This window comes from Fukomys damarensis, unplaced genomic scaffold (assembly GCF_012274545.1).
Source record: "Fukomys damarensis isolate Sample0158 unplaced genomic scaffold, DMR_v1.0_HiC HiC_scaffold_33, whole genome shotgun sequence".
Classification (NCBI taxonomy): Eukaryota; Metazoa; Chordata; class Mammalia; order Rodentia; family Bathyergidae; genus Fukomys; species Fukomys damarensis.
Genome location: NW_022900945.1, coordinates 54,268,220 through 54,277,606, shown reverse-complemented (window position 1 = coordinate 54,277,606; position 9,387 = coordinate 54,268,220). Strand labels below are relative to the sequence as shown.

At 53.0% G+C, this 9,387-nt stretch overlaps 1 long non-coding RNA gene across 5 annotated transcripts in view; it reads left to right on the top strand.

Moving 5' to 3' along the window:
* LOC117283994 overlaps window positions 1–9,387 on the top strand; it is a 14,775-nt gene that overhangs the window by 944 nt on the left and 4,444 nt on the right. For 2 of the 5 annotated variants that reach the window (XR_004515034.1, XR_004515035.1), the window contains exons 2-4: window positions 3,594–3,694; window positions 5,715–5,807; window positions 8,511–8,640. This is a non-coding gene — a long non-coding RNA (uncharacterized LOC117283994). The other 3 variants (XR_004515032.1, XR_004515033.1, XR_004515031.1) reach the window with 3 other exon arrangements.

Sequence of the window (9,387 nt, the reverse complement as noted above, 5' to 3'; positions counted from 1 at the left end):
GCGCTCTCCCCCGCTCTGGGCTCAGCTTGCCCAGGTTCACAGGAGAATCAGCCCCAGGGGGGCCTGGGCCTGTGGCTCTGCAGAGCCCGCAGTCAGACTGCGACCTGCGCCTCGCATGACCCTGACTTCAGGAGGTCACAGCTGAGAGTGGGGGGGAAAGAGAGCGACCTGGGAACCCCCTGTCCTGCTCCCCGCAGACCTGACCAGAGGGATCTCAGTGTTCAGCTTGCCCAGGTTCACAGGAGAATCAGCCCCAGGGGGGCCTGGGCCTGTGGCTCTGCAGAGCCCGCAGTCAGACTGCGACCTGCGCCTCGCATGACCCTGACTTCAGGAGGTCACAGCTGAGAGTGGGGGGGAAAGAGAGCGACCTGGGAACCCCCTGTCCTGCTCCCCGCAGACCTGACCAGAGGGATCTCAGTGTGAGGCCCTGTCTTTCTCTCTCACCTTCCTTACTGAGTACAAATGAGTGAATGGGAGGAGAGCCCCAGGTGTGGTTGTCAGCGCTGGAAGCCCACATGGCCCAGCTGGGCCTTGTCCTTGGGCCCAGCCCAGTGACAGAGGCCTGCCTGCGTCCTCGGGAGGGGGCGCCTCACAGGACAGGGTTGTGGGGTTCACTGTGGACCTGCAGCACACATGCGCTAGTGTGGAGCCTCGGGACAACTCAGAGAGAGGAGCTGCTTCATTCCCACAGAGCATCAGGGGGTGGGATGTTTGTCAGAGGAGAGGGGCAGGGTGAGGCTGTGTTGCCCTGAAACCACACTGGGCCCTGGGACTGTGGTATTGGTGACCAGGACAGGACAGAAAGGCCGTGCCATTGCTGAGGCACAGGAGTGCTCTAAACGTTTGCTGGGTGGACAACTGCTCAAAATGAGAGCTGTTTCCAGGGCATCTGTGAGGCCCAGGGCCTTCACAACCACGGAGTGGGTGAGGCCTAGACACTCACTCCAGGGCCCGCCCTGCACTCACACAAGCCTGAGGGAGGGTCTCCTGCCAGATGTGAATGTCCCTGCCACAGGGAGTTTGGGAAGGAGACATGGGTGGGTGCTGGGTGGCACCCAGAGCCAGTTGAGCCCTCTCCCCATCACTGTGGGTCTCCTGGTGTAAAACAGAAGGTGAGACTCATGTGCTCAGGAGCCTGCAGTTGACACTTGATGAAGCCCCCAGCCCGGCTGGGAGACAGCCAAGCCTTCTCTCAGGGCTAAGCTGGAGCCTGAGCTCCACAGGCAGGTCTGTGTGTGGCTCACAGAGCAAAAATGAGGTGGCTGTGGGTGGCTGAGAGCCGCTTGGTGCCCAGAGGCTGCTGCCAGGTAGCCAAGGCTAGGGAGCCTCTGCAGGCCTGAGGAAAGCTGACATCCGTTCTCCTCAGTGTGGTTTCTGAGGACTCAAGCTGTGTGTCTTGCTGTGGGAGCTCTGCCTCCTTCACAGCGTGATGTGGATCTGGAGCACTGTGCTGTAGGGAAGAGCGTGATGTGGATCTGGAGCACTGTGCTGTAGGGAAGGCTGGAGACAAGGTCCGAGGCCTTGCACCCTTCATGTTCATCAGTTCACCACTCTGGAAGCTCTGTAAAATGGGGAAATAATCATGATACCCAAGAGCCTCTCTTACAGGGGCTGCAGGGGTTTGCAGACCACTGCTGTGTGGTGCAGAGGAGTCAGCTGTCAGGGACCCACCTGGTGTGTAGGTTCACGGAAACGGATTGCACAAGGCCCCATGTATCCAATGGTCAGACTCTTCGTGTCAGGCACTGCACTGTTGTGCTGCTGGGATGAGCAGCGACTGAAAACCTGAACTCAACACCATGAGAGAATGAAAAGGAAGACACTTTATTTGTAAGAGAAAAATAAGGAGAAGATAGAAAACTCCCCATGGGAGGAGGCAGAAGTTTCTTTAGAAATGGATGTCCCATGGGCATGTGTCCCTGGGTACCAGTTTAGGGGTTGGAGGGACCCTTCTCCGTGGCACAGTTGGATTGGCCTCCTGTGCTGTGCTTGGATCAAGACAGGTAGCTGTGCGTATGTGGGCCTCCTTTTGGTGGGTTTTGTTTGGCTTCTCCCTGCCTGCCTGTCCTCTTCAGGGCCTTGTCTCTGGGAGGAGCAGCTGGTGGCTGAGGAGGGGCTTGGGGAAGTGGAGGTTAGTTTTAGGGAGGGGATGTGTGTGTGTGAAGCTAGTCAGCTCCTCCTCCCCCTTTTGTCTTCTTGGTGTGTTATTGGAGGTGAAGGCTGCCTTGGCTGTGTGCTTCTCTGTGCACTGCCTGGCAGCTCTCTCGGGCCTTTGCGTGCAATTCCCATCTGTGCTACCAGGGCTCCTTTCATATTCGTTTTTATTTTTTCCTTTCCTCTCTTTCCAAGAGAGTAACTCTACTAAGATTTTGCCTCCTCCTAGTCAGGATTAGCCAGAAAGCGTCCTGGGTCCCTTATTCTGGTATTTCCCTGCTTACAGACCCGTCTCTACACTGCCAGCGATGAATGAGTTTCCCAGCCCCAATCATATTAGATCTTGCCTCCCCACTAGTAGGCTTCATTCTCTTGTGTGACCCGGGGGCTGCCCTTCCCTGAAATGTGCCCAGTGTCCCCCAGGCAGAGGCTGCGCACTGGGCAGGGCACCCATCCAGGTCCCCTGCCCTTGCTGGGCCTGCTGAGCCCTATCCCAAGTACACCACCCATTGGCCTAACCCCGAGTTCCTCCAAGATGCTGCGGTATCCCCAAGGGAAGAACATCTTTTTATAATTGTATCAAATTTAAATAATCTTAAATTTTATTATTTTTCACTTTAATTTTTTAAAATTTAACTTGTAAGGACTTCATTTTTCTTGTTTAATTGTTTGAACTTTTGTTTCAAAAATCAACTGAGTTTATCTTGGTCCTCCAGTGTGAACAGGTAGACAGAGAGGACTATCAGGGTCGGGAGGCGGGACTTGATAGGGAAGAACCTGACAGAGCCCTGGCCTCACTTCTCCAGGCTTTGCTGCTGAAATTCCTTAGATCAAGATAGATACCGCGGTCCCTCTCCTCAGCAAGGTGGAAATGGGCTGTAGCAGTGAATGCCCAAGCCTGGGCCCTGCCATGGTTCCTGCTCTCGGGCAGCTGGGCCTCTGGGGAGGAACCTGCGGTCTCCTCAGTGTGACGAGTGCTCTTCTCTGCAGGATCTTTGGGGAGAGCAGCAGGCACTGAGTGCTGTGCCCCGTCGGACCCTCTCAGGTCACCACACGCCATCCAACTTCCTGGGTTTTCGTGGGACTGATAGAGGAAGCAGGGTGTTGCAAAGCTGGTTGGGGAAACAAGCAGGGCCTGTGAATTACAGGATGCCAGGATAGCACCAAAGAGACCCCAGAAGCCAGTATGTGGATGTATTTGTGGGCTCCCCGGGAGATGTGGACAGCACAAAAGAGAGGAGACACCACAAGGAGCCCACATTCGAGACTTCTCACTGCAACCCACTGAGTGCACTTTTATTTTTGCTTTTTCCTTTCCTTTTTGCTCAGCTTGAATTTGCTCTGCAGAGCTAATTCTCCTCTTACCCCTTCTCCTGCATTTTATGAATAAAATTTTATCACCATTTTAATGGCTTCTCCTTTCCTATTTCTTTTTCAAGGCCAGGAGGATCTGGAATATTTTAATTGGTGAGTCATTTCTAAAGGGACTGCTGTTTGACCAGGACATCCTGGAGCTTAAAGTTGTGTCCTGCAGACCAAGGTAAGGCCCATTTGGGCACCATTTGTGTTTATGTCTTCAAGGACTTTTGATTGTTTCTTCTGCTGTTCTCCTTTGCCACACACTCTGCCTTAAACTGGCATTGGCATTGGGGAGACTCTTCTCGAGGCAGCAGAGAGGGTCTTTCTGGTCTGGCTGTGGGGCTGGGAGAAGGGAATTTTAATCTTTTGTTTTTCTTTCTGGCCATTTGCATCCACGCTATGACTATGCTTTGTTGTCCACATACGTTTCTGTGCAGTGTACTTTGCAAAGTAGCCGGGTCTCTGATTCCACTAGTATGTAAATGGCGTTTGCTCAGAGTGTGTTTGACTGGACTTCCGCCACATTACCTTGCCCGCGGACAGTCACACTCTTGTCTATCACGTGACTCGTATGTGGGCTTACATCACTGTCTGCTGCCATCATGATTCTCTAGTTCTTTTCTTCTCTTTTTAAACAACTGACCTTACAAGCTGAGCCTGTGATTTTAAACAGCATGTTAGCTTGTGAGAACGAGCAAGGAGCCATTTTCTTTCTTCTCACACAAGAAGAAAAACTGTGTAGTATCTTTCTAAAAACGTGGAAAACCTTTGTTAGGTGCAAAGCTACAAGCTGAGGACACCGGCTGCTTCCCTGGGGAAACTGGGATCCCCTTGGGTGGGCAGAATTAGGCCCCTTGTCAGCACCACAGCCCTGCTCCCAACCTTTCCAGGGATGACCATGTTACCAGGATCCAGGGGGAAATTCTAAAGCAAGAAAAACAAAGAAAAGCCATAGAATCTATCATTTGAAAATTTCCCGTGTTTTTGGCTGAACCCAGCACCAGCAGTGCCCCTGGAGCAGGATCCCGAGCAGCAGGGTCAGGGCTCTGTGCTCACCTTCCCTGCTCCCCGTCCCCACCTGAGGACAGACTCACCTGCAGCTTCCTCATGGCCACATGGTCACCAGCGCCCCTGGGGTGAGAGCCCCTCCTCAGGTGTCCTGGTCAGGGATGCCCGGTGGACCAGGTGCAAGCACTGGGCAGAGGAGCCCACTGTTTCCTGGCAGTGGCAGAGTCTTCATTACATAATGTCATTTGCAGATGTGGCATAAGGGGTTGGGGAGAGCGCTCTGGATGACGGGTGCGAGGACCAGAAAGCTGCCCCCAGCACAGCAACAGCAAAATCTATGTGTCAAGATAATAAATAGGTTTCTAACACCTACGCTAGATGTCGTGGTGTAGATCTGGCATGACTTCAAATTACTCGTGTATTCAGGGGTGGGATTTTTGGAAGGTGACAGGATCAGGACTCCAGGGATGGCTTCAGGTAGGAGATGAGTGGGCCCTGATGGAGGCAGGCCCCTGGGGGCGTGGCCTTTAAGGGGACATTTCCTCTCTGGCTCCTCCTCTCTCTGCTTCTTGGTCAGCGTGAAGTCCACAGGTCTCCTCTTCTGGACCCCTCTGCCCTGCGCTGTCTGCTCTGGAGCCAGTCAGCTAAAGACTAGAAACTAAAATCGTGAGCCCAGATGCACATCCCTTCCTGGGACCTGTGGGGTTGGGCACGGTGTCGTAGCCACAAGGAAGGGCCTCAGACCCAGAGGCAAGCTGCATTTGTCTACCTATAAGTGCATTCTAAAGACCAGTCTAGAAAAGGAGACCTCACAAGTCATTGTTGGCCTTAGGGAGTGACTCCAGGAGGCACAGAACTATGTGCCAAACACATCTTATTTTTTATTATTTCTCTTTTGAGATGGTTTTAATGCTGTTTTATCTCAGGCTTTCCTGCTGTACCAGTGTTGCCAGTATTTGGGATGCCAGGCATGCACCACAGTGCAATCTCTCTTTCCCTCCCTCCTCCACCCCTTTTGTGTAGCCACATGGAAAGCTCCTTTGCTCAGGCATTACCTGATCATTACAGCACTTCGTAGTTGTTGGTGCGTTGCAGCAGAAGGGGTGCGTAAGAGTGTGCTGTAGAAACTAGGCGGGAGGATGTGGACACGGGATTGCCATTTTCATCAGTATTATTGCTTTTCCTTTGTGCAGTTGAGAGACTTAAAAAAAATATCAAGAATGGAAAATACTGGAAAATGAGCTGGATAAACCGGGCGCACCCACTGGTGTTTCCCACCTGACGAGGTGAGTCCTGGCTGGCTGGGCTGCTCGGGATGGGGCTCCCATGGCAGTAGAGGGTCAGGGTTTGCGTGAGAACAGTGTCAGGTGCAGGGTAAGAAATCTGCATTCAAGGGCCAGGTGTCTTAGAGCCCTGTGGTCGGGAGGAGCGAGGGAGAGAGAGAGAGAGAGAGAAAGAGAGAGAAGTTTAGGGGCAAATCACTGGGCAGGGTGCAGAGCAATGGAGTGTCCTTCTGAAGTCCAGAAGGGATCCATGTATGTTTGTAAGTATGGGTCACTTTCCTCAATGCATAGCTCTGGCTGGCTCTCCCCCTCTCCTCTTTGTCCCATCTGGAGGGGTCTCAAGGTCTGCAGGTCCATTCTGGGGCAGTGGGTGGCATCTACAGAGCCACACTCTTCCCTGGGCGGGAAAGCTGTGGCCTGAAACTCCCACCACCATGTGTCTGGTGCACGAGTGTCCCTGCCACATGAAGATTGGGCAGGAGCTCTGAGTGGGTGCTGGGTGGGAGCACCAGCCAAGGCCTCTCCCATCAGAGTGGGTCTCCTCCTGACTGAAAACAGAACAGGAGACTCGCCCGAGAAGGGCAGTGCTCAGGAGCCTGCAGTTCACACTTGATGAAGCCTCCAGCCCTGTCGGGAGACAGCCAAGCCTTCTCAGGCCAGCAGCCTCTGCAGGGCTAAGGTGGAGCCTGAGCTCCACGGGCAGGTCTGTGTGTGGCTCACTGAGCAAAAAGCAGGTGGCTGTGGGTGGCTGAGAGCCGCTTGGTGCCCAGAGGCTGCTGCCAGGTAGCCAAGGCCAGGGAGCCTCTGCAGGCCTGCGGGAAGCTGACATCCGTTCCCCTCAGTGTGGCTTCTCAGGATTGAAGTTGTGTCTTGCCGTGGGAGCTCTGCCTCCTTCACAGCGTGATGTGGACCTGGAGCTCTGTGCCGTCGGGAAGGCTGGAGACACCGTCCTGGGCCTGGAGCAGCCTCCTGTGAAGCTTGTACCCTTCATCTTCACTAACTCACCACTCTGGAAGCTCTGTAAAATGGGAAAATAATCATGACACCCAAGAGCCTCTCCTACAGGGGCTGCAGGGGTTTGCAGACCACTGCTGTGTGGTGCGGCAGAGTCAGCTCTCAGGGACCCACCTGGTGTGTAGGTTCACGGAAACAGATTGCACGTGGCCCCATGAATTCCTGTCAGACTCTTCGTGTCAGGCACTGCACTGCTGATCTGCTGGGATGATCTACTGGGATCCTAAGCTCAGGGCCAGGAGGGAATTAAAAGGAAGATCCTTTATTTCTAAGGCAGAAAAGAGAAGATAGTGGCCCTGGTGAGAAGAGCAGAAGTTTCTGGAAATATGGATTTCTCGTGGGTGTTTGGACCTGGCACCATTTATGGGGTTGTAGGGAACCTTCCTCCCTGGCACAGTGGGATTGGCTTCCCAGGCTGTGCTTGGATTAAGGCAGGCATCCTGGACTACGTGGGCCTCCTTCTGGTGGGCTTTGTTGGGCTTCTCCCTGCCGGCTTGTCCTGGTCAGGGCCTTATCTCTGGGAGAAGCAGCTGGTGGGTAAGGAGGGGCCCTGTGGAAGCTGAGTTTAGTGTTAGTGAGGAGAGGGATGTGTGTGTGAAGTCAGTCAGCTCCTCCTCCCCCTTTTGTCTCCTTTGCCTTTTATTGGAGGTGGGGAGGGAAGGCTACTTTGCCTCTGTGCCCCCGGCTTCTCTGCCCTGCCTCACAGCTTCCTCTCTGGCTTTTGAGTGCAATTCCCAAGGCCATTTGTGCTACCTAGGCTCCTTTTACACCTGTCTTGTTTGTTTGCTTGGTTTTTGTCTTTTTCTCTCTCTATCCTTGTCCTTGTAGTTGTTTCTAAGAGAGTTCCTCTGGTAAAGTTTTGAATCCTTGCAGGCAGGAATAGCCAGAAGACCCAAAGAGGTCCTCAGTCTGGCAACTCCCTGCTTACAGACCCCTATCCCCACACTGCTACCAATGAAAAAGTTTCCCCAACCCAAGTATCAGATCTTTCCTCCCCACTGGCGGACTTCATCCACAACCCTTCTCTGAAATGTGCCAAATTTCACCCAGGCAGAGGCTGTGCACTGGGCAGGGCACCCATCCAGATCCGAGGCCCTGGCTGGGCCTGCTGAGCCCCATCCTCAGAGGGTCCCAAGTGCACCGCCCATTGGCCCTACCCGGAAGTGCTGGGCTTCTGGGGAAGAAGCTGTGGTCTCTTCAATAGGACAAGTGCTCCTCTCTGCAGGATCTTTGGAGAGAGTACCAGAAGTGATTGCTGTGCCCCTGTCCACTCGTGCCGCTGCCCGACCCTCCCAAGTATCTACTCACCACCCTCCTTCATGTCTACGCCATTTCCCTGGGTATTTGTGGGACTGATAGAGGAAGTTGGGTGTTGTAGAGCAGGCTGAGGAAAGGCGAGACCCGTGAATTCAAGATGCCAGAGTAGCACCAAATACCTCCCAGGACCCAGGATGGGAAGTTCTTGTGTGCAGCCTGGAGATGTGGAAGAGAGGAGATGCCACAAAAAGTCCACCTTTGTGATTCCTCACTGCAACTCCCTAAGTGTGCTTTTATTTTTGCTTTTTCTCCTTTCCTCTCTTTGTCTGGCCCAAGTGTGCTCTGCAGAGTGAGTGAGTTCTCCCCTGAGCCCTTTAGCCCCCACTTCATAAACAGAATTTTGTCACCGTTTTAATATCCAATTCTTCTTTCAAGGCCAAGAGGATCTGGAATACATTCCTTTGTCGAGCCTTTTCTGAAGGGACTTCCCTGTGGCTAGTCATCCAGGACATACCATTTTGGCAAGGCCAGCCAGGAGAGTCAAGCTTGCATCCCGGAGACCAAGGTAAGGCCCATGTTGGGCACCAATTTTGTTCGTTTCCAAGGATTTTTGGTTGCTTCTTCTCTCCTTCTTTGGCACACCCTCCCCACTCTTCCGACAATCCGACAATTGGGAGACTCTTTTCAAGGTGGCAGGGAGGGGCTTCCATCTCTGGCTGTGGGCATGGGAGAAGAGAATGCTTCTGTGTTTCTTTTTAGCCATTTGAGTTCACTGTACCAGTATGGTTCTTAACTGTACCTGTCTTTGTTGTACTTTTTGCGAAATGAGCCTACTCAATGCTTCCTTTAGTTTGTAACTCAGTGTGTGTTTGGCCGAGGTGTTGCCACGTGACCTTGCCCCATGGACAGCACGCTCTCGTCTTGTCCCATGACTGTGTGTGACTCTTACGTGAGCTTTCATCACTGGATACCAGTGCTATTATTCTCTAGTTTCTTTTTTCTTTTTTAAAATAAGTGACTGTACAAGCTAAGCCTCTGATTTTAAAGGGCATGTGGGTCTGGGAGAACAGGAAAAAGGATCCTTTTCCTTCATTGTCACACAAGCAGAACTTCTCTGTAGCATCCCTTTAAAACCAAAACCTCTGAGGGGGGGCGGAGCTACAACCTGAGGAGAGTGGCTACTTCATTGGGAAAACACCCTTACCAGTGGCTGGGCAGAATCAGGTGCGTGAACAACACCAGAGGCCACCTCCCAACCGGGTCAGATGTTACCATGTTCTCAAGGCTCCAGGGGGAAATTCTGGAGAGCGGG